Raw genomic sequence first — 230 nt, 5'->3', positions numbered from 1 at the left:
GTGGAATTGTGAAACTTTGAATCGATCTGCACCTGGCTTGAAGCGTCCACATTTTTGTAATCCTTTCGATATGCGGCAGGAACGTCAGACAGGATATCAGAGATTTTAAAAGCCTCAACATAGTGGACCCATTTACCGAAATACCTTTGCTGCTTGATCCAATTGAAACGTCATGAAGTTGATCGAGAAGAGAGAGCATGCCAGTTCTTGGTCAATGTTTCCTAAAGACA

The sequence above is a fragment of the Plasmopara halstedii genome (genome assembly GCF_900000015.1).
Source record: "Plasmopara halstedii genome assembly, contig: Scaffold_2956, whole genome shotgun sequence".
NCBI lineage: Eukaryota > Oomycota > Peronosporomycetes > Peronosporales > Peronosporaceae > Plasmopara > Plasmopara halstedii.
The sequence above is the reverse complement of the archived record's forward strand: the minus strand, read 5'-3'. Positions refer to the sequence as shown.